Source organism: Artibeus jamaicensis, unplaced genomic scaffold, assembly GCF_021234435.1.
Source record: "Artibeus jamaicensis isolate MK-2021 breed Jamaican fruit bat unplaced genomic scaffold, CSHL_Jam_final contig_233, whole genome shotgun sequence".
NCBI classification, from domain to species: Eukaryota; Metazoa; Chordata; class Mammalia; order Chiroptera; family Phyllostomidae; genus Artibeus; species Artibeus jamaicensis.
Window position 1 is genome coordinate 17,503,566 of NW_026521486.1, and position 14,063 is coordinate 17,517,628.

Here is a 14,063-nt window from a genome sequence, read left to right on the forward strand (position 1 = left end):
CTGTGTGTGTCACGGGAAGGCAGTTCTTTCACTGTAATCTCAAGACCTTAAATTTAGACCTTTGGTCTCATCTTCAGATGAAGTTAAAGTCACAGCAAGGGACTGATGACCTTGAATAATTATGCCATTTGCTTCTAATGTGTGTCCCATAGTGGACACACATCATCACAGTCTTATGAGTTAGTAATTTAGGAAGTAACTTCTGCAATTTTCTTTTGATAACACAATTATCATATGGAAGCAATTATTTGGGGTTTATTAATAATAAACATTAATAAAACAAATATTAATGTAAACATTTAAAATAGGTCACCATTTTAAGCCCTGTTTGGCATTTCTCAGCTGACTCCTTCATTGGGGACAGAGGGGAGGGGCCAGGCAGGGGATTGGGGGCAGCTCCGTGGTGCTGCTGGTGGGTAGAGTCACCACAGGCAGTTCCGTCCATCAGCTGCAGGTGGCTGTGTATCAGGCAGGGCTGCGTGGCTGTCTTCAAATGTGTGAGAAGTCAGAGGCTGGCCTGGGTGTGCACCCCTGTGCACTGGCACACACAATGGCAGCTCGCCACACACAGCATGTTTAGGTTGTAGTAATAGGCCGTGAGGTGGACAGGAGAGGACCGGGGCTTGTCCAGGGCCACTCCACGAACCTCAGACCCCAGGTCCTCTCATCTCTGCAAGCCCAGAGGCCTTGGGAGAGCAGGATTTCAGGCAGCCTGAGCAGGTCCCACTAAGCTTCTCTTTGTAAGACCTGGTCTTTTTCTTTTTTGGATACTTTTATCACAGTAAAATATAGACAATGAAATTTACCATTTTAACTGTTTTTCAGTGCACAGTTCAGTGGTGTTAAGTCCATTCACACTGTTGTGTGGCTGCCACCACCATCATCTCCATCACTGTTACCATCTTCTCCAACTGAAACGCTGTGCCCACTCAACAGCAACTCCCACCGCCCTCCGCCGCCCCTGGTGACCTCATCTTACCGTCTAAGACTCTGATGGCTCTATGGAGGTCATATGGGCAGAATCCCACAGTATTTGTCTTTTTGTGACTAGCTTATTTCACTGAGCACAATGTCTTCAAGGTCCATGCATTTTTTAGCATGTGTCACACTGTCCTTAAAACAAAACAAAACATGAATCCATTGGGGTGCCATTGGTTAATAAAACTATACAGGTTTCATGTGTATGGTTCTATAACACATCCTCTGTACACTGTATTGTATGTTCATCACCCCAGGTCAAGTCTCCTTCAGACTCCATGTATCCCCTCTTTACCCTCCACAGCACCCCCACCCACCTTTCCTGCTGGCTATCATTATATTGTTGTCTGGGTCTATGAGGATTTTGTTTTTGCTCAATCCCTTCACTGTTTTTCACCCAGCCCCCAACCCCCCTCCCCTCTGAGAGCTGTCAGCCCGTTCTGTGTCTGTAAGTCTGTTTCTATTTTCTTTATTAGTTTATTTTGTCCATTAGATTCTACATATAAGTATGTTTATCTTTCTCTCACCGGCTTATTTTACTTACCATGATACTCCCCAGGTCAATCTCTGCTGTCACGAATGGTAAGATTTCCTCCTCCTTTCATAGCTGAGTAGTATTCCATTGCATAAACACACCTTGGCTTTTTTATCCACTCATCTGTTGATGGGCACTTGAGCTGATTCCCAGTCTTGGGTATTGTACATAATGCTGCAGTGAACATATGGGTGTGGATATTCTTTCGAATTAGTGTTTTGGGTTTCTTCAAATATATTCCCACAAGTGAAACTGGTGGGTCATAAGGCAGTTCCACTTTTTAATTTTTTGAGGTATATCCACACTGCTTTCCACAGTGCCTGCACCAATCTGCATTCCCACCAACGAGGCACGAGGGTCCCCTTTTCTCCACGTCCTCACCAGCACCTGTTTGCTGATTTATTGATGATAGCCATTCTGACAGGTGTGAGTTGATATCTCCTTGTGATTTTTAACTTGTATTTCTTTGATGATTAGTAACTTTGAGCATCTTTTCTTATGTCTATTGGCCACCTATATGGCCTCTTTGGAGAAATGTCTACTGAGAAACTTTGCCCATTTTTTTTTAAATTTTTTAAAATTTATTTTTTATTATGCCATTACGGTTGTTCTATTCCCCCCTTCATTCCCCTCCACCCTATCTCCCCGTCCCCACCATTACCCCCCTTTAGTTTATGACCATGTGTCTCAAGTTCTTTAGATTCTATATTTCCCATACTATTCTTGCCCCCCCCCCATCTATTTTCTATCTACTGTCTATGCTACTTATTTTCTGTACCTTCTCCTCCCTTCTCCTCCTCCCACTCCCCTGTTGCTAACCCTCCACGTGATCTTCATTTCTATGTTTCCACTCCTGATCTAGCTGTCCTTTTAGTTTGCTTTTGCTTTAGGTGTGGTTCTTAATAACTGTGAGTTTGCTGTCCTTTCACTGTTCATCTTTTTTATCTTCTTTTTCTTAGGTAAGTCCCTTTAACATTTCTTATAATAAGGGCTTGGTGATGATGAACTCCTTGAATTTGATCTGATCTGAGAAGCACTTTATCTGTTCTTCCATTCTAAATGAAAGTTTGCTGGATAGAGCAATCTTGGTTGTAGGTCTGGATTTCATGACTTGGAATACCTCTTTCCAGCCCCTTCTTGCCTGTAAGGTCTCTTTTGAGAAATTCGCTGACAGTCTGATGGGAACTCCTTTGTAGGTGACTGTCCCCTTATCTCTTGCTGCTTCTAGGATTCTCTCCTTCATTTTAATCTTGGCTAATATAATGATGATGTGCCTTGGTGTGTTTCTTCTTGGGTCCAACTTCTTTGGGACTCTCTGAGCTTCCTGGATTTCCTGGAAGTCTGTTTCCTTTGCCAGAATGGGGAAGTTCTCTTCCATTATTTGTTCAAGTAAGTTTTCAATTTGTTGCTCTTCCTCTTCTCCTTCTGGGACCCCTATAATTCAGATGTTAGAACACTTAAAAGATATCCTGGAGGTTCTGAAGCCTCTCATTTTTTTGAATTCTTGTTTCTTCATTCTTCTCTGTTTGATCAATTTATTCTTCTTTGATTTGAGTCCCAGTTTCCTTTCCATCACTATGGTTTCCTGTGCATTTCCCTTCATTTCACTTAGTTTAGCCTTCATTTGTTCCTCTAATTTGTGACTAAAATCAACCAGTTCTGTGAGCATCCTGATCACCAGTGTTTTGAACTGTGCATCTGATAGGTTGGCTATCTCTTGATTGCTTAGAAGTATTGACTCTGGGGCTTTGAGCTGTTCTTGAGCCATAATGTTTTGATCTGTTCGTGCCTGCTACGTATGAGGGGCGGAGCCTTAGGTGTTCACACGGCAGGGCAACCCAGTCGCTGAGTTGTGACGTTTATGTTGGGGCGGGGTCAGAGAGGGGCAATGGCATTTGTTCTGCGCTTTCTCCGATATCGGTCCCCTCTGCTGCTTCCGGCAAGCAAACTGGGCCCCCCTGGTGCTGGCTCCCCAGTATGTGGGCCTGTGCACCCTCCAGGACCCCGTGGGTCTCTCCAACAAACTCTCTGTGAGCCTGGGAGCTTCTCCCAGCACCTTGATCCTGAAAGTTTTTTCCAAATGGTGCTTTTAGGCTTTAATTCCCATTGCTGGGGCCCTAGCCTGTGCGGTCTGTCTCACTTCTCACTCCTTCGCCTGGTTTATCCGAGTGTGAATGTGTGGCCGTGGTCAGCCAGCCGCCCTGCACCCCCACTGTGTCCACCTGTTGCCACCCCACGCCTGGGATCTACCAGCTGCCACCTGTGCACCTGGGTCTGCTTTGCCACTTTTTCCTGCGCAACCACGCTTCACGAGCTGCTGACTCCACCTCTTACCGGTAAGGCTGAAAGGTTCGTTGTCAGATTTCCGTACAGTTCAATTTTCTGTGTTTTGGTTGCATTTTTGTTACTAAAACTTTGTCGTCTTTAAACTTGGTTGTGCAAGGAAGCACAGCATTTCCACCTATGCCTCCATCTTGGCCGGAAGTCAGTAGTATGAACATTTGAATGATGTTATCTCTGCTTCCCCAAGAACACAGTATATTCATCCACTTATTCATATCCCTCAATTTCTTTCTATAGTGTCATGTAAGTTTCTGAGTACAGGTCTTTCATATCCGTGGTTAAACTTAGTCCTGGATATTTTATTTTGTTCATTCAATTTTTTAAAACATTTCATTTATTTACTTTTTGGAGATGGGAAGGGAGGGGGAAAGAGAGGGAGAGATACATCAATGTGTGGTTGCCTCTTACGCTTCTCCTACTGGGGACCTGTCCTGCACTCCAGGCATGTACCCTAGACTGGTATTAAACTGGTGACCCTTTGGTTCTCAGGCTGGCACTCAATCCACTGAACCCCATCAGCCAGGGCTGTTGATTCAATTTTAAATGGGATTGCTCTCTTAGCTTCCCTTTCTGATAGTTCATTATTGGTGTATAAAAATGAAACTGATTTCTGGATATTTATTTTGTATCCTGCTATTTACTCAATTCATGTGTCAGTTCTAGTAGCTTTTTGGAGAAGTCTTTAGGGTTCTCAATGTAAAGTATCATGTCGTTTGCAAACAATGACAGTTACACTTCTTTCTTTCCAATTTGGATGCCTTTTATTTCAACTTCATGTCCAATTGCTATGGCTAGGACTTCCAGTACTATGTTGAATAAGCATGGTAAAAGTGGATATCCCTGTCTTGTTCCTGGTTTTATGGGAAACAAGAGTTTTTACCAATTGATAATAATGTTGTCTGTGGTTTTGCCATATATGGCCTTTATTATGTTGAGGTATGTTGCTACTTTGTGAGAATTTTTATCATAAATTGGTGATTTTTGTTAAATGCTTTTTCTGCATCCGTTGATATGATTATGTGATTTTTTTATCCTTCATTTTGTTTATATGCTGTATAATGTTTATTGACTTGCAAATATTGTACCAATCTTGCACCACCACTTGATCCTGGTGCATGTTCTTCCTGATATATTGCTGTATTCAGTTTGATAATATTTTGTTGAGGATTTTTACCATCTGTGTTCATCAGGATGTTGGCTTATAATTTTTTTCTTTGTGGTGTCTTTATTTGGTTTTGGAATGAGGATAATACTGGCCTTGTAAAACCAGCATGGGGGGCTCCCCACCTCTTGAATTTTCTGGAATAGTTTGAGAATAGGTGTTTGTTCTTTGGATGTTTGGTAAAAATTTACCTGTGAAGCCATTCAGTCCAGGACTTTTGTTTATTGGGAGCTTTTTGATTATTGCTTCAATTTCACTAGTTGTAACCAGTCTATTCAGATTTTCTTCTTCCTGATTTGAGTGTTGGAAGATTGTATGTTTCTAGGAATTTATCCATTTTGTCCAGATTTTCTAGTTTGTTGGCATATAGTTATGTTTTAGTACAATCCTTTGTATTTCTGGGAAGCCAGTTGTTACTTCTCTTCTTTCATTACTGATTTTATTTATTTGGGTCCTCTCTCTTTTTTTCTTGATGAGTCTGGATAAAGGTTTGTCAATCTTGTTTATCTTTTCAAAGAACCAGCTCTTGGTTTCATTGATCTTTTGTATTATTTTTTAAGACTCCATTTTGTTTATTCTTTGGGCTTTATTTGTTGTTCTTTTTCTAGTTCCTCTAAGTGTGAAGTTAGATTGCTTATTTAACATTTTTCTTGTTTTCTGTGGTAAGCCTGTAATGCTATGAATTGTACTCTTGGAACTGCTTTTGCTGTGTCCCATAAATTTGGGGTTGCCCATTTTCATTTGTTTCAAGGTGTCCTTTGATTTCTTCCTTGATCTCATTGGAGTCAGTCATTGTTTAGTAACATGTTACTTAGCCTCCATGTCTTTGTGTGTTTTTCAGGTTTTTTCTTTTTAATTTTATAAACAGTGATTGTATTGTGGCAAAATACATATAAGACTTACAATTTTAACCATTTTTAAGTATTCAATTCAGTAGCATTAAGTACATTGATGTTGTACAACTATCACCAACATCCATCTCCAGAACTTCAATTGAACTTATTGGAGTGACATTGGTTAATAAAATATACAGGTTTCAGGTATACAGTTCTATAATACATTATCTGTATGTAAGGTTTTTTCTTGTGATCAATTTCTAGTTTCCTCCCATTATGGCCAGAGAAGATGCTTGATATGATTTCAGTTTCCTTAAAACTGGTCTGTCCTAGAAAATACTGCATGTACACTTGAAAAGAATGTATGTTCTGTTTCTTTGGGGTGAAATGCTCTGAGAATATCAATTAAATCCATCTAGTCCAGCGTGTCATTTAAGGTCTTTGTTTCCATGTTGGTTTTCTGTCAGGAAGATCTGTTGGTGGTAATGGCTGCTAAAATCTCCTGCTATGGCTGTATTACTGTCAGTCTCTTCCTTTACGTCCATCCAGATTGGCTTTATACATTTAGATGCTCCTATGTTGGATGCATAAGTGTTTATAAGCATTATGTCCTCTTTTGGATTGTTTCCTTTATCATTACGTAGTGTCCTTCTTTGTCTCTTACTACATCCTTTGTTTTAAAGTCTATTTTGTGAGATGTAGGTATTGCTACCACAGTTTTTTTTAATTTCCATTTACATAAAATACATTTTTCATCTAAGTCTGTGTGTCTTTCATTCTGATGTGGGTCCTTTGTAGACAGCATATATATATATATATACACATATATATCATATATATGTGTATATATCATATATATGTGTGTATATATATCATATATATGTGTATATATCATATATATGTGTATATATATATCATATATATTGAAAAAACAAGATATATATAAATATATAAAGCATGTATATAATATATATGTATATCTTGATTTTTTATCTATTCAGCTACAAGAATTTTTAAAATATACAATATCTGACTATTTAGTCAGGGCCACTGACCTCTTTTCAAGGCTGTCATTTTTTTTCTTTTGGAATTTTTTCCCTAGTTTTTTCATTTTTTTCTCTTTTCTCAGATGTTTGGTTTTTTTAAATTAATTAATTTATTTTTAAAATTATTTTTCAACTACAGTATTCTTTCCAGTACTCCCTTCCCAGCCCACCTCCCAGATGTTTGTTTCTAATGAATTGACCATTACATTTCCTAAGTTCTGAAATGGCCAACAGACCATACAAAGACATTTCTTTAGTAATTTGCAGATGTAATTATTAGAACAGATTATCCTGAATTACCCAGATGGGCCCACAATAATCACTGAGCCCTTACACACAGAAGAGGAAGGCAGAGATTCACAACAGAAGGACTGGGCCTGCCTTTGCTAGCTTGGAGTTGGAGGGGCCAGCTGCAAAACATGAGAAGGAAGTGAATTCTGCCATGACCCCAAGTTTGGATGCATCTTCTTCCCCGTGGCCTTCAGTAAACAATACAACTGGGCCAAACCCTTGATTTTGATGCTGAGGCCATAAGTGGAGAACTTGGCTGGGTCACTATGCCTGAATTTCTGACTCACTGAAAGTGTAAGACAATAAATGAGTATTGTTGCTAAATTTGTGGTAATTTGTTATGGTAATAATTGAAAACTCAGACAACATGCTTTCTGAATTTGTTGTATAAGGTGTTCTATTATTTGTTAGATCAGTTACGATATACCGTAACAATGAAACATATAAAACCTTGGTGCCTAAAACAATATAGGGTGCATTCAGAATAAAGAATTCTTACAACTAAATAAAACAAATAATCCCCCAAACAGGCAAAATATTTAAGCAAACAGTTCATAAAGACAATATGCAAATGCCCAATAAGAACATGAAAAGATGTTCAACATCACTAGTCATCAGGAGGAATACAAATTAAAACCACACTGAGATATTGCTACTCTCCTCGTAGCCAAAATTAAATAGACTCACAATACTAATGGCAGTATTTTCTGGTATAATTGCAAATGGTTTCAGCCATTTTAAAAGACTGGGACAATGTCTTGTAAAGTTAAACATAAACTCAGTCATTATACTTCTCAGTATTTACCCAAGAAATGAAAATGTACCTATCCGAATACTTGTCAGTGAAAGCTTATACCTAATCTGTTAATAACTGTACAGCAAGTGCAATTATTTGTGGGATATTCCAAGAAATTTAGAGAAACAAAATTTAAAAATTGTATGGAGGTAGGTATTAAAGATAAACAAAAATATGGGGAGGTATCACTGATAATTGAATTAATAAACATCTGTTACTTCCTTTTATTTTTTTCCTTTTTTAATCCTCACCTGAGGACATGTTTATTATTTTAGAGAAAGGGAAAGGGAGGAAGGGAGAGAAACACTGATGCAAGAGAGAAAGATCAGCTGGCTGCCTTTGCCTTTCATACGCACCCAAGTACCAAACCTACGACTTAGGCATGTGTCCTTCCGGTTGTGGAATGGCGTCCAACCGAGTCTTGCTCTGGAGACCAGACCTAACACAAAGGAAAGGCTTGGCCCAGGGACACCTGATGGGAGGTAGCTGATGGATGTGTATGAGGGATATGAGGGACTCTGTTCTGCTGGGACCCTGAATGATCTCAATTATCCAGTCCATGACCAGGGAATCACTGTTTGGTAGTTTAACCTGGAGCTATCTGCCAGTCACATCGATGTTCTGTGCTTCAGACCCTAGTCCCCACTCCTACCCCTGCCCTACCCAACAATTTTTGGCATACTCTTCAGCAAAGGGGAGATGGTACCAAAGGCCCAGATCCAGCTTGAGTTCAGCTTGAGTAGTTAAGGCTGTCCAAAGAGTTCTCCGTGACCTAAGGTTAACTGCTGCCTCAGGCAACTGGGCACTGAGAATATGTGTTCTAGACTAGGGTTCCAGGCCCATATCATACAACTATGGAATAGTCACACAGGGGTCCTGAGGGTGGGAGAAGGGACAGAGAGAGGAAGGTGAATGCACAATTCTGGCTCACCATGCAGCCTAGTAAATCCCTCTATCCTTTTCTGGGCCTTCCTAATATCATATGGTAATTTCTATTTACTCCAGCTATAAACCAGATATCTGCTGGATTATTTACTCCTTGGAGATCTCAGCTTGGCCCCACCAATTCCATAGTCTGAAGTTCTCCTAGGAGTTGTTTGCTAAATCCCAAAGACTTGTACTCTCTTGGTCTCTCCTGTCCTCTGTCCCAGCTTCTCTGTGTCATGCTGTGTCCTTCCTCAATCCAGAGAGCTCAGCTCCCATTTCAACTTCTCTCAAAATAATCTACTTTCACAAAAAGAAAAGTGGTGAGCAATGAAGCCTTTATTGAAGATACTTTTAGTGTGACAATGAAATTGCTGCAGAGCACTCTCCAGAGAAAATAAAGTAAAAATTTTCCTCCTGTCAGTCTTTCTCTGCCAAAGCCCCTTTTGGGCTGCTCTGTCCCTGAGAACTCCCAGCTCTTTTTCTTTGCATGCCAGGCCCCACTCTGCTGGTCCCTCTCATCTCTCCCTCCCAGGTCTCCTCCACTCTAACATTTTATATTCATGTCCTTTCTTTACACAGAACCAGTGACCATTCCCAAACTCATCACTTCCTGGTAGCCCCAAACCTATCCTGACTGGGAATGGGATGCCTTTTCCATAGCAGAACCCAAGCTCTTAGGAGAGGAATGGAATGATATGTACAATATCTTTTATTCATTTTCAGTAACTCCTAAGGTTACTTATGTATGAAAGATTTCTTGATGTTTTTCCAATCTTTCTTTTTCCCAAGTCCATATTGGCTTCTCAGTATTTTTAAAAGATTATGTATTTATGAAACAATTCTAATTTTCTAATCAATATTAAAAGATTGGGAAAAGTCAACAAATCTTGATATACTATATAAATTATATATACTATATACATTGCATATACTGTAAAATACATTCTCATGAAGTTAGATTCATATAGGATGGAGATAATTGTGCCTTGTAGACAGTTTGGCATTTTTTAAAAAGCCAGGTATTGTCCTGGCTGGTGTAGCTCAATGGATTGAGCTCGGGCTGCAAACCAAAAGTTCGCAGGTTCAATTCTCAGTCAGGACACATGTCCGGGTTGTGGGTCAGGTCCCCAGTAAGTGGCATGTGAAGGGCAACCACACATTGATGTTTCTCTCCCTCTCTTTCTCCCTCCTCCCCCCTTTCTAAAAATACATAAATAAAATTAAAAAACAAAAACAAAAAAACCCCAGTGCTCTGGCTTATTAAAAATAAATAAATAAATAAGCCAGATATTGATGTACAATTTAGATACAGGAAACTTCATCCCTTTAAGTTGTTGAGTTATTTTAATTCTGACAGTTACAGTCAACTACTTTTAAAATTGGTCAAAAGATTTAAACTCTTGAGCAAATAATACATACAAGTAGAAAATAAGCACATAAAAATCCTGTTTCAAGATAAAAGAAAGACTTCTGGTCAAGATGGAGGCACAGGCAGACATGGCTCACTTCTGTGCACAGCCATATCATAATTACAACTAAAATACAAAACCACCATCACTCAGAATTATCAAAAATTGAGTTGAATGGAAGTCTGACAACTACGGAATTAAAGAAACCACATTCATCCAGGCTGATAGGAGGAGTGCAGACACAGAACAGGCTGGTCCCACACCCACATGTGGTGGATAAAAATTTGGGAGGGATATCTCAGGACTGAGCAGTCCAAGCCCCACACCAGGCTCCCCAGCCCAGGGTTCCAGTGCCAGGAAGATTAAGTCCCCACAACTCCTCGCTGCAACGAAACTACTAGAGCCCTAGTAGTTCCTCTTAACCTACACATGGACTCACCTATCAGACTTATTCCTGAGTTTCAGCACCAGGATAGCAGCTTGACAGGTACTGGTGGCATAAAGGGAGACACTGGAAAGTGTCTGGCACCAAAGGTAAGCAGAAGCCATTTCCCTTTTCTAAGCCCTCCCCTCACAGAGCTGGCAGGCTGGTTCATTATCTCAGACTCCATCAACCTGGCTAACACTGCCCTGCTTTGGAGATTCCCTCCCACCCAATTTATGGACCCATCCAAGCTGCTTTTCCATAAGAATGGTTGGTCTTGGCTCATACTTCACAACTTCCTAAATCATATTAAATAAGCAACAGCTGGCCTCAGTCAGCCCCAGTACCAGCACTAGCAGCAGGAAGCCTAGATTCACAGCTTATGTTCTCCTGGGAAATCTCCAAGCCCAGAACAAGGAACAGCCATCAGGTAGGGTGGCCCTGGGCAAAAACATAGGTGGAGGCTCACCCTGGCCTACACCACCTGGGAAACCAGAGCCTGCACAGCCAGTGGACAGCTACAGACCACATCAGTGCACCATCACCCTGCCCCTCCGCATAGCTGATCCTCCACAGAGGGCAGAAGCTGGTGCTAAGTGGTCAGTCAGTCCTAGCAGCTGACTGGTCTGGATAAATGCTTCCCATTGATGTGTCAACAGCAATCAAGGCTCAACTACAAGAGGAGGGTGTAGTCAGCCTATATAAAGGGCATACCTCCAGTACCCAGCTTGGGTGATAGGAAAGGCTGTGCCACTGAACCCTACAAGAAATCTACTACCTTAGGACACACTACCAAGGAACAGAGTGAAGGCAGATCCGCCTAACAGAAATAAACTCAGGAAGCCTGCCAAAACAAGGAGACAAAGGAACATGGCCCAAATGAAAGATAAAAACTCCAGAGAGCTAAACAAAATGGAGATAAGCAATCTATCAGATGCAGAGTTCAAAACATTAGTTATAAGGATGCTCAAAGAACTTAGTGAGGACCTCAGCAGCATAAAGACCCAGTCAGAAACGAACAATGCACTTGAAATAAAGAATAATTTACAGGGAAACAACAGTAGAAGGAATGAAGTCGAGAATCTAATCAATGATTTGGAACATACAGAAGCAAAAATCAATCAGAACAAGAAAAAAAGAATGCAAAAAAAAAAAAGGTCCAACATCCAAATGATTAGGGGTGACAGGAGGAGAGAGAAGCAAGTAACTGGAAATCTATTAAAAAAAATAATGAAAGAAAACTTCCCTAATTTGGTGAGGGAAATAGACATGCAATTCCAGGAAGCACAGAGATTATCAAGAGACCAATCCAACTGACAGATTAAAAGAGACCCATGCCAAGAGACATAATTAAAATGTCAAGGGTTAAAGTGAAAAAGAACAGTCTTAAACACAGCAAGAGAAAAGAAGTTAGTTACCTAAAGGGAGTTCCCATAAAACTGTCAGCTGATTTCTCAAAAAAACAAAACAAAACAACAACAACAAACAAAACCAAAACCCAAATTTTGCAGGCTACACAGATTTGCAAGAAATATCAAAGTCATGAAAAGACCTACAGCCAAGACTGCTCTACCCAGCAAAGATATCATTTAGAATCAAAGGGCAAATAAAGAGCTCTCCAGACAAGAAGAAAACAAAGATTTCACCATCACCAAACCATTATTACATGAAATGTTACAGGGACTTGAGAAAAAGATCAAACTTATTAATAAAATTGCAAGAAATACATTATCCACAATTGAAATAAAAAACAAACTAAATAAATAAGAACAGAGACAGAATCAATGATACAGAAAGCGTTTTGATGGTTGCCAGATGGGGCGGGGGAGGGGGAGAATGGGTGAAGAGGAGAGAGGATTAAGAAGTACAAATAGATAATTACAGAATAGCCATGGGGATGTAATGTACAGTATAGGAAATAGAGTTGTTGAAGAACTTATACCTGTGACCCATGGACATGCACAATAGTGGGAGGACTGCCTGAGGGAGTGGGGAGTACTGGATAGAGGGGGTTAAGTGGGGAAAAAAATCAAGTCAACTATAATAGCATAGTCAATGAAATATAACTTAAAAAATAAAAAGAACAAACTGCTGATGTGACATTTTTAGAAACCTTATGCTAAGTCAAATCTCTCAACTTCAACACTATTGATATTTTAGGCCCTTTCTCATTTCCAAATCTGTGGATTTTTTTTTTAAAGAGGGGAAGGGTAGGAGAAAGGGAGAGAAACATCAGTGTGTGGTTGCCTCTCCTGTAGCCCTCAATGGGGATGTGGCCTGCAACCCAGGCATGTGCCCTGACTGGGAATCAAACCAGTAACCTCTTGATTCACAGCCCGTGCTCAATCCACTGAGCTACACCAGCCAGGGCCAGATCTGTAGATATTCTTACATCTTCCCATCATTTGGAGTATCTATTTGCTATGGGCTCCCAACTTTCTACTTTCTTTCCTAACCTTCAGTTACCTAAATGATTTATTCATACATCTAAGTGCTTACTATTTGTCAAGTATCATTAGGTGCTCAAATTTTTCATAGGGATATCACATTCAATGTATTCAAACCCAGGGTCTACCATATTTCCTCCATATTTACTCTTCCTTTAAAATTCTTTTAGTGACTGGCACCAACTTCCACTAGGCCAAGTAAAATACCTCTAGGTGATTTTTACTTATTCTTCTTTGCCTATACCATATTAATAAGCAAGGTGATTGAATTTACTTGTGAAAATTACTCAAACCTGTTGTCTCGTTATTCGTCCACAATTTCATATATAATCATTTTTGAAATGAACAGATCAAAGCTAACACCCAAAGGTACATATGAATTCCAAAACAATACTTACATTGTTTCCAATGCTATAGCATGACCAAGTTAAATACAGGAGTGCCCCCTACCATCCACATCTGCAGTTTTTCAGTTACCTGCAGTCTACAGCAGTCTAAAAATATTAAATGGGAAAGTACAGGAATAAACAATTCCAAGTTTTGAATTGTGCACTCTTCTGAGTAGTATGTCACCAAATGCCAGTTCAACTATGCCAGAATATAAAATCGATGTTTTGAGTCCCCCTGCACTCAAAACTCTGTGCCACCTCTTCTACTTTCTTCCCAAATCTTAGGGGGAGACTGGTATGTGAACTCTGAAAAGCGCTTAGCAACTGCTAATTCAAGGTGACAAATTACACATTTATAACCCTTCCTGTTGAGACTCTATTATTAAAATGGGAATTTTAAAATGTTTACATAACAACAGAGAATGGAAGTTAGACATCCAATGACAATATTTTTCAAAAAACTATGATAATGAAAAATGG